Source organism: Leptosomus discolor, chromosome 7 (genome assembly GCF_034619465.1).
Source record: "Leptosomus discolor isolate bLepDis1 chromosome 7, bLepDis1.hap2, whole genome shotgun sequence".
Classification (NCBI taxonomy): Eukaryota; Metazoa; Chordata; class Aves; order Leptosomiformes; family Leptosomidae; genus Leptosomus; species Leptosomus discolor.
The window spans coordinates 11,138,108-11,158,407 of NC_141397.1; the positions used below are offsets into that span (position 1 = coordinate 11,138,108).

Genomic DNA, 20,300 nt, shown 5'->3' on the forward strand with positions numbered 1-20,300 from the left:
ATTATCTTTTCAAAGCAGAGCTGTAAAAATAGAGAAACTGTGATCTTTTATGCTATCCTTTAATAAAGTTATTTTAAAAATGCTATAAAAATGGTTTCAGGTTTTTTTTTTTTTTTCCAAGCTACAGCTTAATGCAACTAACTCTTGTACATCCAAAACAGTAAAGTCTGAATAAGTAGTTTTAAAAGTCCCTGTGGACTTGTAATCTAGCAAGAGTGAAGAACTCTAACCACTAGAGACAGAAATGGGAAGGAATCCTGAGTTTCAAGTTACAAAACATGCCTGTTCTTTTGTCATTCTGATGGGGCACTGCCTTGCAAAGCACTCTCACTTCTGTGATAAATTTTAAATGTCTGTTCCTCCATGCCAATATTCAAGTGTTTAGGGCAAGAGTGGGTTGGGGTTTTTTTTTCACCTTCTTCTTCAGGCTCGGCACCAGCGTAAGTCCTCATCCACTTAAATTAACGAGTACTTTATGCTCACCAAGACTCTGCCAACGCAACACAGCCTGAGTAGACTTGTGTCCTCTTTCATGCAAGGCATGATGTGGGCCAGACATCAAGGGCGAGCATCCTGTGTTCTGTCAAGGCAAGTAGTGGAGACCTGAACAGCTGTCCTGCTTTGCCTGGGATCCCAGCCCAGCCATGCCAGGCAGGCCGTTAGCAGTTTGAGTCAGCCAGGGCAGCTGACCTGAGTGAGCTACAGGGGTAGCCCATCCATAATGTCATGGTCATCACAGAGGGGGAAGGTTTGGAGAGGAAGGGGAGCTCCTGTGGGGTCCATTCTGGGGTCCCTTCTGCTCCTGAGGACTGCTGCACATTCATTTGGCTGAGTATAACTTTGTACACCTTTGTTGCTATTGGTGCTATTCCATTATATCTGAAAATCTGTTTTCCCTTCAACCCACGGGTCTCCTCTCCTTTTCCCAATTCCCCTTCCTGGCTGGTGAGGGGATGTTGGGTGACAGAGCAGCTGTTATAGTTTAGCCCCAGGTATGGGCTAAATGTAGACAATGGTAGAGCACCTTGCACTTCAGAGAGGGAATGTGCCTCGAGCAGTACAGGTTGACACTTCTCCCATCCCTGCTCCTTCTTCTGCAGATCCATGAGGGTACATCCATGCATTTATGGCTTTCAAAAAAATACCACTTTCAGAGATAGACCTGAAACCTCAACTCAATTTGGAACAATGCCAAAGTGTTACAAAAATTTGTGCTGGTACTAATAGCAATTGACAGCAGGCTTCAAACCTGGTCTGCTCACTAAGTGCCACTGTTTGTCCTAGTGTCCTCAGGCAGTGGCAACACACGCTAATTGGAGAGAAGAGTGTACTTGAGCTATGTGCAACTTTCACACCTATGCCTCAGGCAAGCTAGCACTTCTGGACAGAAATCTGCCACAACCATGCAATTCCCCTGAAGGGAGATGCAGTTGGGATATTTGCATGAACTGAAGTCATGCTTGAAAAAAAAGGTTTCCTAACTAAATAGAGATGACTCATTGGTCTAAAACCAGTACTACTGCAACAGTCTTACCAATCCAGCGGGAAAATGACCCCTCAGCTCTGTAGGAAACAAACACCCCCCCACTCCCAGTGTCACAGGGTAGGTAGGGCTCTGGCCGGTATATTGGTGGGTTTTGTGTGGCCAGTAACCCAAAGCAGGAGACACTTCTGTCATATTCTGAATACTCTCAAAATTTCTCAACCCAATGAAAACTAAAATTAGAACAAGCAAAACCAGAATAAAACTTGCATCTCATCAAGTATAATTTTAAATCCATCATTCAATGGGTGTCTCTCTCAATATCCAGCAATTTCACCCTGGACTCGAGAATCTTCCTTCCAGAAGGTTCAATAGGTAACTACAGGCTTTTGTAATAACTTTTGGTTTGGGCAAACCAGGGTCTTCAGAAGAAATGAATGCAGGTGAAAAAAGTTTATCCTCTTTCTCAGGGAAGACAAGGACACACATTACTCTGAAACAACTATGACTCTGACAAGGCCCTTGGCCTGAATTAAGCACTTGAAGCGTTTTGGGACAGATGCGATCAGCATCCTACCACAACCTGAGACCAAACCTTTCTAAACGGTGGCCAATTGGAGACGGTGACTCTACTGTACAAAGTGAGTGTTCCTCTGCAATCACCACCAAGCCGAGGCTGTTCGGCATCCTGGAAGGCAGCAGTTTCCATGTTAGTGACAGTCGTGAGGCAGATTCCCCTTCTTCTCTACCTCCCCTCTTTTTTTTTTTTTTCCTTTTTTTTTTTTTTTTTAATCTGAGCTATTCTGAACTTTTGAAAATGAAAACGATTTATCAAAACAAGGACAAAATTTAACTCATACTTTATTGAACCCTTTAATTGGTGGAAAAAAAGATGAATTCATTCACTTTTATTTTTACATCTGGTAAAAAGTATGGAATTCAGGTATTTTGTGCCAAGTTTTGACTAGAAATGAATTTTTACATCCAAGTAATAGATGACTAGGGAAATGGAGTGGCTTAAAATGCAAATGTGGGGATATTAATTATTGTTGTTATTGGGACATTTACAAGAATAGCGTGGCACTATTTTAGAACCAGTAATGTCTAATCTTTTAAAACTACTGTAACAAAAATAGAAATAGAATAAAAACAAGCATTAAAAAGTGAATTCCCATAATGTTTTAGTTTGTTTTGTCTGAAAATTTATTTGAAGTCTGGAAATGCCTGGTGCACGTATTCAGTATTTATAACTTAATTTGTTCAACCAGAAAGGCAGTATTTTAACAAGGTGAAACAATTTTACCATTAAAGCACCGCCTGCTTCATCAGTACCAAAGAGCTCACAGAAAATATCTAATCTTTATAAGGCAGAGACTCATAATTTAAGTGCCGAGAACAAATGAAAAGTGTAATTCTTTTTTGCTGCTTTAGTGGTAGCATGTGGCGATAGCAAAGTATTAGCATAAGCCAGAACTTGCTCCTACTTTTCTTTCCGGGCATGTAGCAAATATCTGATGGCTATGCAAATTTCACCCAAAGCAAAGTTGTCCCAGCTGGCAAGCCATACATTAAAAGGTAATTTATACAAAGCTGAGGCCATCTGGACTAAAATATTCTCCTGTCAGTAGGATTTCAAGCTCACTAACGCCACAGAACTAAGGACAATATATTAAGTGTGGACAATGATATTTTGAGATGTGGGCTTTTTACCAACCACCATTTTAAAAAAGAAATGAAAAGATGAGGATGGACTACATACTAATCTTGGCATTTTCTTGGAATATAATTTTTGAAGCTTACATTGCCTAATTTTAGTTATATACATACCTTACATTCAAGTTCATAAATGCCCATTTTCTGACAAATAGCAAGTTCAGGGAACCACAGATCTAAGCTATTACACGAATGCCAAGCACAAAGAATTTGAAAGAAGTCTCCTAGCACATACACTTTCACACAGCTGTCAGTACTGCATGTTTCTGTGCAGGCTTTTACTATAAAGCAACCCTTGACAGAGCACCTTGATAGTTTTGTTTCTTATTTAAACCAGACTACCAAAGCAGAAGAAACGTGTAGGAAAATGAACAGTTGAGGGCAGAAAACTAAGCAAACCTTTTTAAACCACAGCAGTCTCTCCAATTATGTTAGTGGAAATTTCTGCATTTATTTCACATTGAATTGCCCATCTTGTCCAGTCTTGAAAAACTAATCTCTGTGTTACATATTATGGAATTTAAAGTAACATCTGTTTCGTTGAAATTGAATTAACATACTTCTATTTGATTAGCTTATTAACTGTAACTCTCAATATGCTGCAGGAACAGACACCAACTAGAGAGATGCAGTTGACAACACCACCTGTCGGATATAAAGTACTTTTTATCATAGACATGGAGGGATCTGTCAACAGTCAGCCAAAGCATCAGAGAGATTAGGAAGTGACACAGGGGCAAAAAATTACATGCCTTAGATCACGAAGCAGGTAACTGATGCGGTGGGGAACAAAACCTGTGCATCTTGACTCACAGCTTTGTACCTTTGTTAATGGCTTTCCCAAAAATCAAATGATGAAAGGAAAGAGCAGTTTCTTATGTAACTTGTAACAATGTAACTTGTGCTACATTAACAGAGACAGTATTTGAGGAAAAATACATTTAGTATTTTACATGCTACTGGGAACATTTACTACACTTGTCCTCTAGTTTCCATAGAAAACATTTCCCATTTCATCCCCGCATGAAATAAACAGAAGAACTGAAAGTGTACATTCATCCTAACTTGGCTACTGTCAGTAATTTTCTGTTTAGCAACAGCGATTGAAACAGTCTTCCACAAAACAGGTAAAACAGAAGAGATTTCATGCAGAACACCTCCCTTCCTCTGCAGTTCACCTAGCAGTGTTCGAAATACACATATTCTTAGTCTCTAAGTTATAATGCATGAACAGAGGTAAAGAGTAAATAAGGCCTCCTTGTAGACTCCGCTCTCTTCTTTCACTCTTCTTTCCTATCTGGTGAGATCCTATGCCCCTCCTTACAGCAATGAGTCTTTGATATCCTGTCATCACCTCTTAACCTACATGACACTTCTTAAATCACACAGCATCTCACCAAATCAGATCTAAGTCACCAGCTCTGTCCCTATTGTTTCAATGCACTTAGAACTCGAAATGCTCTAAAGTTAATCAGAGAAAAAAACACCACAGAGGCAGAGACTGAGTTGCATTAATTTCATTTTCACAGGAAATCCGGAGGGAAGAAAAAAGAGCGTTCAAATACACAGTCAGGGAGCTAGAGCTACAAGGCCAATGGTGGCCAGTTCTTACAACTCTGAGCTGTTCTGGCTGAATTGCTCCTCAGGGACTATCCGGTTTTGTTCTCCTCAAAGCTGTATCACAGACGTGATCATGAAAATGCTACCTTCTGTGAACTGTTGCTCTCATGTAAGACTTGTCAGTATGCCCTCTTCAGGGCTTGATACCCAAAAGTAAATGTTAATATAATTATCTAGCCAAGTCTTCAGCATCTGTCACTTGAAACTGGGGTTATAGTTCAGACTAGAAAGTTAGCAGAAAACTTTTGGCTGCAATAGAAATAAGCACACAGACCCATCTGAAGACCCACTGTTCAAGACGGATAGAATTTGTCCCTTTAGATACCACGCTTTGTCATGGTATGATGGGATCCCCCAGTCCCGGTTTCAGCTCCATGGATTTGCCTGCCTTTGTCTGCAGCATGCAGTGTCTTCAGGAAGACTTGTGCTAAAGAGACATGACTGGAAGATTTAATTTGGAAGATTTCCTGGATATCTGCAAGATTGTTATTACTATAAGCTCCTCCTAGAACTGTTCCTACCTTACGCTGTTCTTTACAACTCCTACTGATCTGAAGCCAGCATTATAGCAAGGCACTTAATTTCTCATAGGAGTTCAGTGAATCCCCCAAAGACTAACCAGTAGTTCTGGGAAATACTGCAAGAAACGTTTGAGCGCCAAACAGAAGGCTGCGGAGAGTTTTCCACTAGATGATATGGACAGAAAACAAATTGCCTATGACCAGCAAAAATAATGGAAACCTGCTTTCTCTAAGTATCTATGTGCCAAGACTACTCCAGGGCCGCATTGCCAGACAGCATTTAGCAGCTGAGTCCTTTCCCTCAGTACCAAACACATTCATTTGGGTCATTCTTGCCCAGCCAGCAACTTACTAGATGAAGATTAGATTAATTTATCTAACTTATAAGACCTCTACCCTACTATTAAGCTTAGTAAAAAATGGCCAGGAGGTTCCACAACTCTTGATTGGCATGAAATACGGTGGATTCCCACAAACCAGGCTTCCAACATACATTTTGAGAGATCACTTTTTATTTACTATTGAATTTTCTTTCACCATATACGTTTCCACATACTTTGGAACTAAACCCAAAGTTCAGCAGCTGATTTGGTTTCAGCATCATTGACAGAGCAATAAAAAGGGAACTATTTGTTAGCGACATTACCTCAGAAGAATGGTAACAAGTCCTAGATCCTCAAACATGTGTCCATGCGACTCTTCCTGTGACGCAGTGCTCACAAGAGAGCTGCAAACAACTACATCAGCAAGTGTCTTCTGAGGAAACAAAGTTTTGAAGTGACCCCCAGCAGCAAGAAGATTATATTTACTAGAGATGATTCAAAATAGAAAGCTTCCCTACTCATCAGGATCCAAAAAAAACCCTTCAATAAGAAATTTAGTGCCTCCCTTCTCTAACAGTCAAAATAAGGTACCACCCTCACCCATCACACTGAAGGACTCTTCCTGGGCTGTTTGTGTATCCCCTCCCTTGTATTTGCCTTTCTTTGTAAGTTTCAGTCATCCTATAACTCAGCTGATCCAGTCTTTTATTCCCCCCAAATATGCATTATCCCACAAATAAAAATTTCTCCCTCATTTTGTCCTGACTAGAAGAAATCCTCCACAAAACTCCCATGTTTGTACCCACAAGGGGAAGCTATCTGCACTTTTGCTCATCAGCCTTTCGCGGTCCTCTCTCCTCTGTCAATAAAAACCCCACCTTGCATTCATGGTCCACTCCTCACGCTTGTACTCTAGCCCAATAATGACCAAGTGGAAGCTTCTCAAGTGTGATGGGAGATCCTGCCCACTCCTGCCTTTCCTTTTCGTGCTTTTGGGAGCACAAAAGTCTCTTTCTTTCTGTCTCCTTCCTACCTGATGATATTGTCAAACCACTTACCCCACCTGACTCTTTAAATCACTTTACATGGGCCTCCGTTCACTTCCACTTGAGTTTGACCAAGCAATGTCCAGCTTTTACTGAAGTCACCAGTAGTGTGACAAGACTGAAGGCTGAAACCATATGAAACCAATACACTTCTTATGGTTCTTTCAACGCACAGTAAGTGAGCACAGATTGGCTGCAAATTCAACCCAGACTTACAAACCTCAGCAAATGTTCTTGTGAACTTGATCCAACCTTCAGGTTTGTTTCATCCAGTTTCAGGTTTCATCATGAAAGTTTCACTGTGCCCTACACGCTGCCCCAATAAACGATGTCTCAAACAAAATGAGGACATCAGCAAAAATAAGAACTCTTCGGATAGCAATGTTTTAGTTTTATACCATATGTGAGAACATGCATTGACAAGCAGTATGCATACAATTACTGCTGTTACAAATCAAAAATTGTTCACGGTTAATGGACTTCTACTTTATTACAATTTTTGCCAAGAAACTATTTTCAAGAAATGTGGATGGAACCTCTGTGCCACGGGTCTTTTCTTTCCCCATCACAATCATTTACTAAGAAACTGTAAGCCTTTTCACTACCACACATGCGCAAAACCCCCAGCATGATTTCTAGACATTTGGGATGTGAAATAACTAAGACCAGCCTTTACTGAAACAGTATTTTTCTGCCTGCATATACCATCAATGAGGTAGCAAAGGGAAATGAAAAATAATAATGAGGAAACTGAACATCTTTTATGGATCACATGAAGACAAAGCCAAAATGCACTTAATTGCCTAGTTAGTTCATTGAAAATACGACATCTTTTCCTATAAAGCTTCTACTGCTGGCAATGTTTCCTTACTTCTCAATCATATTAAAACAATAATTAAAATAAAAAATCCCTAGACTTACTACACTTTCGGGAAAGGATGTAGGTTGTTATTTTATATTGAGTATCATGTAAGCAAAGTCTTGTAAATTTTGTAATCTGAAATCAAAACTAAAACTGTGTTACATTCAGGTTTGGGAATTATTTGATCCCTGCACAAAAATATTGCTAAAGAACAAATAAGCTTCAGAATATTAATGGTCCAAGTCTCGTAGTCAGATAGTCAGCTCCGATATCTCACAAGCAACACGCTGCTGAGATGACTGAAGTTAGTCCTCATTTATGCAGGTACGATTTGTAAAAGTAGTCAATTAGAAACTGTGACAGGAGGTTTCCCATAACAGATTTCGAGGTGGATACACCTGAAGTGAATGTACCATTCCAGTCAAGGGCTCTTACTGGACTGGCCCTAAGTCTAAAGGAAAATCACTATTGACAGAAAGGGACATATTCTGGTTTCCAGTAGGGCAGTGGTACTGTCTACCATTTCCAGCCTAGCTGTGCTGAGTTACACTGTTATAACTGAACCAGGTGGACAAAAGCAAAACTACCAGCAGGATTCCACAGGTCCTGAAAAAGCACGATGCAAATGATCAATTACGTGCATAGGACCCTAGGTGAGGCTGCATGACATGGAGCATTACAAGAAAAATTAGGAGTTGTTACCTATTGATTGTATGTTTCTTCTGCTAGCACAAATATATTCATTTTATATAACTGCACTACAGGTTTCTACAACTCCTTTTTCCAGCTTTCTACATTAACCAGCAAACACAACAACAACACAAAGGGCAACCTCTGGGTGCATAATGACTAAGAACTGTGAAAGAGAAATCAGTAGAAACACCATAAAAAAATAAAGTGGTATGTTTTACATGTCAAAATTAATGGGAACAGGAAACCTAAGTACTCCCATGCATGTACATTAAATCCTCCACAAAATGTCATTTTTACAGTATATTTAGCAGATTATGAGAATTACATTTAGCAAGATATATTTTTTCATTATTGAAAACGGTAACACTCTTGGTTTCCTTCTTATTAAAGAGTTGCTATATAACACTGGGTGCAAATTCAGGACATTTCTAGGATCTCAACATAGGTAACATAGTATTTCTGTAGTTGGGCAGATCCCAAAGATCACATTAGAAGCATAAAGACTCAAAGTTTCAGTGCTGGAAATATTCAAAACAGTTATATTGAAGCTCTGTGGTTATAAAGTCAGCATCAACCCTGATAATCTGTCCTCTATATAAAGGAAACTGCTCAGCTACCTCTTAAAAATTGCATTGCCCAATGGACTGGTTTAGACTGCTTAACAACTTTTGGTAAATATTGACCTTTTAGAAATGGCATATGAGCAAATGAAACAAGAAATACTAGAAAAGGAAGTCACACGTAAATGCGTAGCATAGACTCACCCTGAACAGAGGGGTGTTTTCGTTTAGGTTTTTTTTTAAACTCTTTATTAAGAGTGCTTCATATCGGAAGTTAGTGCAGGGAAGTAAAACTGCTTTCAAAAAAATCTCAAGTTTCGCTGAAATTACTTTACATTGTGTGTAGCAGCAGGGGAACTTACTACCACAAATTGTCAAGGAATGCATCACCACCACAGGAGCTACGGGTGAACTGGACGTTAACAGGAATGGTCTTGTTATCCACGCTACAAAAGTAAGTAACGAAATCAACCTATTCCCATCTCAAGAGTTCTTGTGAAAAGTTACTGATTCAAGGCACATGGCCAATCCCCAACACTGATGGTGGCCAAACATGAAATGTTACTTATATGCAACTATTATGGAACAACCTGCCTCTTCTGCACCTCCATCCAAAGCGCCCCTTCATCAGCTTGTAAGGGGGCACCAAGATTATACGCTCTCCACAAGGCCAATAAACTGCCAGCATTGCCCAGCCAGCAGAGGGGGACATAACAGACAGTGGCAGAAGCCTGAAGAGGCTGGGGGCAGCAGGAAGAGCAGAGAAGAAAGCAGAAGACAGCCACAAAGTGTTAGAGATCCTTGAAGCTGCAGACTTCATTATGACAGTTTCATTAGAAATACAGGTCAACACACCTGACACATTAAGAAAGGCCAGGAAAAGATTATATGGATAAGAAGCTGGAAGAACAACAAAAACCACACCAAACCCATAAGGTTCAGTAAAACAGCACTGAAAGTAAGTCAGAGGAGAATTATTCAAGTCTTCACTATTCCCTGTAGTATATCACAGCAGCAGATACCAAAGAAATAATGGTATGTTGAAAAAGGAAGGTCATGCTATTACAGGAGAAAGAGTTTAACATGGGCTGCCAGGCCAACTTAGGATGATGAGGCTAGTCTCACCAAAATACCTCTCCAGATGGTAGTGGTGCTACAGGTGGTAGTGCCAAGCAGGTACAGATGTAGTAGTACAGGTGGTGGTGCCAAGGCACCCCAATCCACAGCTGCTTTCCTCTCTGTTACGGTGTCTTTCACATCCATTACAAAAGCTACTCTAATTAGAAATGACGTGATATTAAACCATGCAAGGCAAACTACAATTCCTCTGCAAATCAAGGACACATCAACAGTGTCTACCCCTGTGGACTATCTACACCTACAGCTGCAATTACTGTTGTAATTATTTCCATCTCTGCCTGTGTCCTCATACACCACTTGGGGAAAAAAAGATGTGCTTGATTTAAACAAAAAACCAAACAAACTCCCAACAAGAAAGAAGACCTTTCTCGGTTGTCTGGGAAATTAGAACAAGAAATCTAATGTCTGCAAATGTATTGCTTCAGGAAAACCAAGACTCAGAAAGTATTAAATCAGCCTGACTAATTGTACTATAACCGAGACAAATTATTGAATAAAGCCTCTCTTCAATAGCGTTTGTTCACAGAATGAAGCAAGCTTTTTGACTGCTTTAGGCCACCTTACTCCAACATAGGCTGCTTAAACAACGTGCAATGTAAACATACACAACTATTGCCAGTATGCATTGGATTAGACTTTAGAGCTAGACTTTCAGAAATTAAAGGTATGTAACTGTCCAACTGTATTCACAAACATGTACAAACAGCTGTGTATCAGAAATAACCCATGTACGCGCACTAGTTTCAGGGGTTTACTTCTACTTCATCGAGCAAATTCTTGCTTGTAAATTGCCTTCACTTTCTGAGGCAGGGACAAGAAGTTTCAGAAAAATCCAAGGACAAGATCAGAGCAATTTATGCTGTTTTTGCATTCATAACAACAACAACAACAAAGTAGTCCCATGATTTTGCATATGTCTCTACACTGTTGAAAAATTATTTTCTGATTACATGATGCCATACTATCTTGGCAAAAGTAACTAGATGAAAAACAAATTTACAGATGATGTGCCAGGGCCTCTTCCATTTAGCACTAACAGCACTTTGCAAGTTTATGAGAGCAGCTCCAAAGGAAAATCAAAAGCCAAATAAAGTTCATTACATAGGAACCTTTTCTTCTTACTTCTGTTTTGATCATATAAAAAGTTCCTTTACTTTATAGTATCTGCTCACAATCAAGGCAGTCAAGCTTCACTATTTCCTTGTCATAACACATATCCTCATTGCTCTCTTTGACTCATGTTTCATACCCAGCAGTTGCTTTCAAGTTGACTTCAGTTTTAACCTTCATTTTGTTTTGCATTTCCACGGCACAAAGCCTAGCTGGGATTCCAGCGCACAACACAGGTTCCTTCCAGCTCTGTATTGAAGGTGCTTGGCGCTGGTTATAACCTCTGTTATTCCGGTTATGTATCTCAGAGAGCCATCTTCCAAGAGCACTTTGCTGATGGGCTGCAAAACTCCCTTGTCAGCCTGCTGAACACACCCCCAGCCTCATTAGGAACATAAGGGAAGATGCCAATTCTGTCAAGCTCCCCACCTGGTCTCCATTTTGGGACACTGGAGTATTGTGGAGGAAGTAGTGGGATAATGAATGCATCTTTGCAGGATATACAAACTTCCTCTCTGGCTCAAAATCAAATTGAGGGGTCAACCTAACCGCAAAAATATTTAATGAAAATTAAGGCTGAGACTAACACTTTGGAGTAGACTTTACATCGTGAAGATGACATCAATATGCTTTCCTCATGAGCCAAGTTCTCCAGCACTAAGAATATTCTCTCATCTCCACTTAAATCTCTAAACTAGCCTATAGGCTGTCCTAAAGCATGACTTGGACGGCCTTGGTACGCCACCTCTGAACTGCAGCCCTACTTCTCAATGTCTACAACAAGATACAAAGACACACTTTGTGCTGCAGCTCTATTTTGTTACATGGCCTTTATGCTCACTGAATACCAGCAAGACTCTGGAAACTGTGTGAGAACCCAATCTGGAAGTGTTATACGCAAACAAGAGAATAAAAGAGAAGGGAAGGAAACAAAGACACTTCAGGAATTATTCCAGAATGTAGTTTGTTACATTTTAATAAATGTAAGGAATTACTGGAAGGAATCTAAGAATATTCAATGTACTAACAGATCTAAAAGCTTGGGGGGGGGGTGGGGGGGGTGTAACACAATAATTTGCAGTTTGAACTACTAAATTTATTTGAAAATCTCATTTTTAGTCTTACTGTAGATTAATCTTACGCATGCTTTTTTGCAACAAATCTAAATGGGCAGCATTGCCATGAAATAGTGTTACTTTTTTTTAAAAATCAGTAAAGTTAGAAAAAGAAGCACAACTACTTTTGTACAAACAGACAGTGATAAGTGAACTTTACACTAAAAAAAAAAAGTCAGGCCACAGTCAATGAGTATCAGCAGCAGCTGGCCTGGACCGCCTTGGGATTCCAGGGATGGTAAGTTTGCCAATCTGTAAGTCATCACATGTAGCTCAGATGGTCATGCCAAGCTTTTAGCAAAACACTAGACAGCAAGGACCTTTCCTAAAAAGTTATCTACTCTGCCTGTAATTTTCTCGTGCGTATAATGTTTTGTTGCTGTTGTTGATAGTGATTTAAGGAAAAAAACCCATCAGAACAGGAGGTAACTAGCTGTATACAGCAGCCATTTCTGGGAGTGGTAAAGATAGGAAGAACAGCCACTGTTTTCAGCCATTTTATCTCAGATTCTACTTGAAAGAAAACTAATGCACAAATGTAAAATTTTTGTTCATCCTTCACTCTGAAATCAAAGCATAATATAGTTTCCACAAATCCTGATTTCTGCAGAGGATATGAAACTGGCACATTAGTATGTTTTTCAAATAGCTTTGTGAGTATGTAAATAACTGTAATATAAAGAACAAACGTATGTTATTACCAGAGTCTAATAAGAATAAGAGTGTCATTGTGCTATCATACACAGAAACAGATATTGAGAGAGCTGTTACCTCACATACACAGTGAAGTATCTGAATGCAATTTTTTCATACAGCAAACACACAGTCCTTCTGAGAGCATTACTACTGATTAGGATCAAATTTAAACATCACAGAAAAGAAACTCCCTCCTTTTTAAAGCAACTGAATAATTTCTCCCCTCCCTTCCCAAAATGAAGTGATCTGTGCAAGGGCCTATACAGAAAGCTGGGAATTGAAACAGAAGCAGCCAAGACAAAAATGAATGCCAGAAAGACACAATGATACTTTCATCAATTTTGGCATGCCACATTGACAAAAGATGAAGAAATACCAATAAAGACAATAATCCTGAAAGCGTTAAGGATTTATACTGACAGCTCTAATGTTTGCTAACTAGACTGCACACACAGAGGTGTGTATATGCACATTTGCAAGGAATGATGCTGAGCTGACAACGCCTCTTTCACCTGAGACTCATGAGATGGACTTTTTTCAGTCTCTGAGTCTTTCATATATGCATTGCCAGAAGAAAGCTAATTACCTCTCAATTAAAACAAAAAAAAAAAACCAACCCCCACAACTAAAATACATTCTTACAGTGTCCTACACATTTTAATTAATCACGTAATTTTTATTTCAGGGCATGGCATTAGGGTTTTTCCTTAAAATGCCAATCTGTTTTTTGATCTTTAGTGCTGACACGAAATAAAAGAGCTGTACATTATATAAATCTTCAGTTTTGCTTAGCTTGAAACTGATAAAAGGAAAAAGAGAAAACAAAGCCAACTGCATAAATCCTTCCAAACCAAAAGACATTCCTCTCACCCTAACTAACATTCGTTTCTGCACATCTTGTTTGAATTATCATCTGCAGTTTGTCTTGTTCCATCTCCAGAACAAGTCAAATAGCAGAGCATAAAGATATGGCTGCGTGAATAAAAACACATGATCTACTTGGGCACTGAAAACCAAAAAATAAGCCTAAGACAGAAAAATATTATCTGGCAATTGACATGTTACTTTGATCCCTTTGTTTCTGTATTCTATCACGCACATTCAGTCCAGCAGCTACTGGAAGCATCGGCATGCACCTTCAACGTGATCAGAATCAATAGTCTGAGGGAGCACTGTACTTTTACAGAGCCGTGATATTCAATTCAAGTAAGACAGTATCATGTTACAGAAAGGAAAAGTTAAATTTTAAGAGACAAAGGGCAAGAACTGTGGTACTAGGCACTATAAAACGTAGCAAGTCTGAACAGGTGGCACAGCAATAGTTTATCGGATTCACTGGCTCGAATTTTCTTGTGCAGAAAAACTGACCTCCAGTAGGACTCCTAAAACAGAAAAGTCCTTCTTGTCTCTACCCTTCTGCTTCTGAATCACGACATGAGATGCAAGACAGTGTATGCTCTACCAAAAAAAAAGTTAGGATGGTTTTCTTTTAGCTACTGGTTGTTTTTTTTTTTTAATTTATTTTGCTTTTTCATTCAAAAAGTCAAATTAACCATTTTGAGATTAAAAATCAGTTTTTAAGAGTTTTTATATGTTTATTTGTAGCATGCCTCAACCTACAATGTACCACCAATAATACACCTTCAAATTGGAAATCTCAGGCCTGAATGAGAAAGATTTGAAGTCTGATCTTCTGCTTATCAGGTGAATGATGCAGTGAATACTTATTTTAGAGGAAGCTGCTCCCAGTTTCAGAACCGTTCCATTTCACATACGCCTTCTGAAAAAGCATCCATTTAGCAAGTGAGCAAGGAGAAACAAACTTACTTCTCTCCAGTCTCATGGCTTTGATTCCAAACTGTGCCCCAGCAGCCACTCCAATGATGGTACACAGACATCAAGAGGCAAAGAGGAGAAATGTCAAGTGGAGAAATGATGACCCCAAGTCAGTTAATAGTCATATGATTAAAACACTCCTAAGGGATCAAAGAGGAGGAAACCGAGTCTTGGTCTTCCACACGTTATTCAAACAACCTAAAGCTGACGCTTTTAGAAAAAAGGAAGCAACAGGATTTGCACAGCTGCTGAGAAGATGTTCTATAGAGCTTTTTGAGGGGCACAACCAGTTATTGGGTATGACCTTTGAGAGGCTACAGTCTTTCATTGGCTTCTTATTTAACTACTGCTGATAGCTTACCCCTGGAAAAATCTGTCATAGCAGAACCACAGGAGAAAGTGTAATGTGTTGCAAAAGCTGTGGATGCTTCTAGGTAGCTCCAATATAAATTGTTATACGTACTGAAAGCATGTTTCAGTGTTACAACTAAGTGCATACACAGAACCAACTGTCGGAGGAAACCCACTAAAGACACAGCAGAAGTGATGAAGAACAGGTATGAATAGAAGTGTCCAATGGCAAGAGTGAACCTCCTGTACCGAAAGGAGTAAGAAGCACTTTAAGTATCTACCCAGCACCAAGCATAGTACTATAAAAAAAAAAAAGTTAAGGCCAAAGAAATAAAGGACCAGTATCATGCGGCTTGGATGCTCTGCTAAGAAACCACACGGATGTAGTCAAAGGGCACTGCCTCCAGATCCAAAACATTCTTCTTGTTACCGCATTACTAACATAGGCCATACTAAATATACCACTACCTAAAGACTTACCACTTTTAAAAATAACTTTCAAATGATCATTAAATCCTATGGTGTTGGCTGTTACTTTTACACTTGGAAAAAATAGGTAATAGCAGTAGAACCAGAATTAGTGAGCTGGACAAGACACAGGGACAGTTTGCAGTGGTTAGAACTTCACATGCAATTAATTCCTTTCACAAATGCGTATGTTCACAGAATGGATTGATTTTACTTCTAGTAGTACTAAAAAAGGAAGCAGAGTAGGGAAATTCGTTCTTGAGAAGTCAAAGACCATTGAAAGGAAAGGGAAATCGGGGGCGAAGCCTGGAGCCTACAGGAATTTATAATGGTAACATGAGGCAAAACCTTGCTTGTTAAAAATAAAACCTGGAGGGAGAAGGAAAAAAGTTAGGACTTGCTCAGAGACGTGCCAGGACAATCTCTGGACTATTCATCCAAAGAATGCCATCCAGTCCTGATCACAGGCTTCATTTGTGCTCGCTGTTGTGCACAAGAAAAAACTTCATAGACATGCAACAGCCTCATCCAACAGACTTCCCACAGGCAACACTGAAAACATTCACCCCAGTGTGCTGTAACTGCTTGCAGGATTGGTGCTAAAAACCTGTTTTATTATATAACCTTTCTTGTATGATCTCAATCATCAATAGAAAACCACTATTAAAATACCACTTAGTATTAATGTAACTAAAAGTATTTTGGTAGCTTTTTAAGGATTTTAAGATTACAACAGTCTTTGCTTTCCACATTTCTCTAATATAGCTATTATGTGCCGTAGAAACACTATATAATTAAGCCATCTTGGTTTCATTTGTAGGTGCATTCTAGTTTCCTTTTTTCCCCCACCATGATGCAAATTTTTAATCAAAGTTATTTCTGTATCTAAGGAATATGTATTTTATATAAACTGTAATAAATGCACATTTAGTTGTTCTGTTTACAGCATATGCTTCCAATAATACAAGTTACTACAGCACTTCTCACCTTCCATTTTCAAGGTGAAAGAAATTTAGTTCAATAGATTACGCTTTCCTCCTGTTTCTGGAAGTGAAACCATCTCAAAGTTGAAATACCTCCTCTAAAACTGAATTGTAAAGGATTTTTCATGCATTAAGTTTTGGAATCAAAGCTTTTTATTTTTAACAATTTTTTTTAGTATTACCTTTTTAGCCAGAGGATGTATTTCTACGCACTTCTTGTCTTCTCACTTGCGCCAATAATGCTGGGACGTTTGTTTGTTTAAAAAAACCCATCAAACCCAAACCCCATTCCCACAACAGCTACTTTAATCACTAACAGGTAATCACCAGCCTCTGTTTGAAACAAGTTTTAGAATATGCAAAGATCAAGGATCTCTCTCCATCAGACTGCACAAGCCTAAAAGCCTTGACAGGCTGCTGCAACGCCAGCGCTTCACACTCCACGGTAACACAGCAGACTTGAGAACCATTGCCTCCACAGTCCCAGACCAGTAGACTCAAAGGTGCAAACAAGCACTACGTAAGTTCCAATGAATGCCAAGCAAAATTCGTAGTCACGTTAATTAACTTAAAGCTGTAAATACTGTATCTGAGTAGTAATATAAGCAACATTAATTATTCCTGCTCGTCACTGCACTTCAATGCAATACAAAATACAAAGGTGTCTTGACCCATTTACAAGGGAAATACCTCAATGAAGTACTGGAGAATGTTGGCCCAAGTGCTCATTTGCAACTACACCCGACAGATCACAGCCATTCATGTAGTAGCACCACTGAACTCCTTGCAGACAAACCACTCCTGCATTTATAGGATGTAAGCAGATGAACTGCATCTGCTTTGGCAGTAGTGTGCCTTCCTGACTCCAATTTTCACTTCTAAGAAAGCAAATGGAAAGTAAGTGGGGAACAATCATCAATACTGGGGACTGCATTAAGGCTACATTAAACTTTGTCTGAGAAAAGGATTTGTGGCAATTCAGTCAGTGCCTGGTGCAAGTGTTTGATGTAGCGATAATAAACCATTATGACCTGTAATTTATATTTTGTCCACTAGTTTTAAAAGGAATGTTATCTGTCTACATGAGGATCACACACTATGGAAGCTGCATCTGTGTGTAGTTACTGAAAGCTGTAAGGGCAGTAAATCTCCAGCAGAGAAAGAGATGGAGTCTTACAGATTCAGACGTCCACAATCTGAAGATTGTTTCAGAACATAAGAGCACATAGACTACTGCTGTATCAGTATGTCTGAGAAAATAACCAGGGGTAGAATGGAAATGGTAACAAGAGTATGTTTCAGGTTGGAAACAAAGACTCGTGTACCTTCTGTCTCTATTATCTGCTCTACTGATACTTTATCCTCCCAGTGAGCAAACCAGACAACCCAGATTTACGTTTTGTTTTGGTTTAGCTTATAACGGCCACCATACAACAGGGCAATGGGCAGAGCCTAAAGCACACCCACTTAATCTTTCTACCACAACATATATTAAGTGTACATCTTATCATATAATTTTGACAGTCCCTGAGAATCAGAAGTTCTTATTTTCCCAGGCTCCATGAGAGCGTATGGCCCACACAGAACATATTGAATATACAAACCTGCAGAGGAAGACTGTTTTAAGGCCTGGAATTCACAGCAGGAACTGAGCTAAGTTCAGTTCCACTTGGAAGCCATAAAAGCATGCATTTAAAAAAAAAGTGCAGCAGTATCTGGTGTTTGATATCTAACAGTACGCAACATGTTTATGACATGTATTAAGCTACAAAATCTGAGTTCATAGCCTGGGACAACAAAGCAGAACTCAGCTCTGGCATATGTAGGGGGAAATAGAAAGGCATGTCTCGTAGTGTAATGGATATTGCTGCTCCCTCAAGAGCTTGAGCTGCATAGAGCAGGTGGTTCAACGAAAGACATCAGCACTTTGCAAAAAATTAAAACACAATTAAAAGAGCAATGAAATATCAGCTGGTTTAAATAAAAGTCAGTTCAGATTGGGTTTTACTGTAAGAACAATTCAATTCAGTTCTGCAGAATTATTTTTCAGAATTGAAAGGGTAAGAAAGTTTGGACAAAATATGTAGTAGGTAACTAAAATTGTCTCAGTCACACAGAACTCAGTTAAAAAGAGTACCAAAATAATGAAATCTAGGTGGGGTGTCACTTTCAAACTACTTTAAAAGTAGTCTGATTCCAAATCAGACAATCACGTCCCATGGCACTTTCTGTGGTCTTAAACAGCTTTTCATCCATGTTCAAAAAAACTTCCCTCTCCTTCACATTAAGTAAAATAACCACTGAAGCAACAAGGGAAAACGCCCAAGTATATACTGGAAAGAGGGAAGCATACCAATATACACAACAACACACCAAGCCTACTATTGGGAAAAAGAAAATAAAAATTATACATTAAATGAGATCAGCAGAAATAAGTGTTAAAAAGGGTCATGGTTAATTTCAAAATATGCTTTAAAGGGTAGGACTGTCTCCAGGAAGAACAGCAGTTACTTGCCAAGTAGGAAATCATGTCAATACCAGCTATTCTTAGTCATCATACTCTCATGTAGTGGAGAAAGTGTAGTCATTTCACCAAGTGAACAGAACTTCTTACTTTCTTTCTTCACTCTTTCTTCCTCTCCCCCACTGACACCCTTTCCTACAGCAAATATTATACAAAGCCAAATGGTGGATTGTGTGTTTGAAAGTTTGGTTTTGTTTTCTTTTGTTTTCCTTTTTTTTTTTTTCCCCCTTCTAATTTTTAACATGAAATAGAAAGAAAATTTTTGCATTATCTATGATCCATGAGAATCTGAATCAACTCAGTCAATCTTAAATTAAATTTTGGGTTAATCTTCCAGGCTTGTGAGTTTGTATCTCATCCTCTAGACAGCAAAGATACAAAAGGAAACTGGCATCCCATGTAAAAAAGCCAATAAACCCATGCGGAATATTTTCTGAGAAATGCATTTCCAAAGTGCAACTAACTGGAACTTTCAACCACAGTACACCTGATCAAAGAAACAGTATGATGTAAAAGAAGGCAAAATAATCCCACAGTAGCAGCATGTTGATTTGCCTAAAACAGGAAAAAGGGTTTTAAGTGAGGAATTACACTTCCTGCACAGTGTTCATTTAGGATTAGAAGACAGTTTGGCAGCCATAATGAAAAAGGGGCACCGCAACTGCACGAAACCTTGCCATCTTTCCCTTCCATGCCCTATGCTCCATGGGTCACTCTCCTCCAGAAGAAAAGTAACCTGAGCTACCTTCACTGAATTCTGCAATGTGCTTAGGTGAGAGGGAAAATAAGGAGCAGATCTTGGGTTGCTCTTTACCATAATACAGCCTAGGACACGAACAACCCTTCCATTCCTCCGTGCTGGAGTACTCTGGAGGTTTCAGTTCTGCCATCACTCTTAACTGAAAAGCCAAGGCTCTGTTATTTAGATAAATGCTTTAAAAATTGGTTTAATTTCTTAAATTTTTCAAGTTTTATGTTATACAGGGCTGGTAAGAAAGATTTTTAAAGATATACATCATGGCTGAAATATTTCCAAACTACTGTAAAAAATTCTCATACATAGTGGACTATTATCAGTCAAATTTCACATTTGATTGAAAAGAAATTTCTTTCTCCACTCACTTGCGTGGAGTACAAGAAAGCAGAAAATTAAGCAAAGACGAAATTATCTGGTTTTGCACAAGATTTCACTTAAACATAAAAGGCTAAAACCACATTGCCATCAGCAGTGCAGCTGAGGGCTATTTGTACCCTGT

At 39.1% G+C, this 20,300-nt stretch overlaps 1 protein-coding gene across 1 annotated transcript in view; it reads right to left on the reverse strand.

Annotated features, from left to right (window-relative positions):
• Positions 1-20,300, reverse strand: part of JAZF1 (JAZF zinc finger 1) — a 195,116-nt gene that overhangs the window by 67,747 nt on the left and 107,069 nt on the right. The window lies entirely within an intron of this gene.